Source organism: Penaeus monodon, chromosome 30, assembly GCF_015228065.2.
Source record: "Penaeus monodon isolate SGIC_2016 chromosome 30, NSTDA_Pmon_1, whole genome shotgun sequence".
NCBI lineage: Eukaryota > Metazoa > Arthropoda > Malacostraca > Decapoda > Penaeidae > Penaeus > Penaeus monodon.
In genome coordinates this window covers 12,434,626-12,434,853 of record NC_051415.1, presented here as the reverse complement: position 1 = coordinate 12,434,853, position 228 = coordinate 12,434,626, and positions in this window count along the sequence as shown.

Below are 228 nucleotides of genomic sequence, written 5' to 3'. Positions count from 1 at the left end.
ATAAAGATTAAAATTATTATACTGTACATAAAAGTTCATACTAAAAAATGTCTTTATATAGTTTTTGAATCTCTACCTATAATACATCTTTGGGGATAGATTAGCCATGATTTATTATCAAAAAACATTCAGTCAAGTCTTTCATTTTGCATCTAGCAGAACATACACACTATATGAAAACAATTGCAGTACTTTTTGTATAGTAGTCAAAAAGAGTACAAAACAACC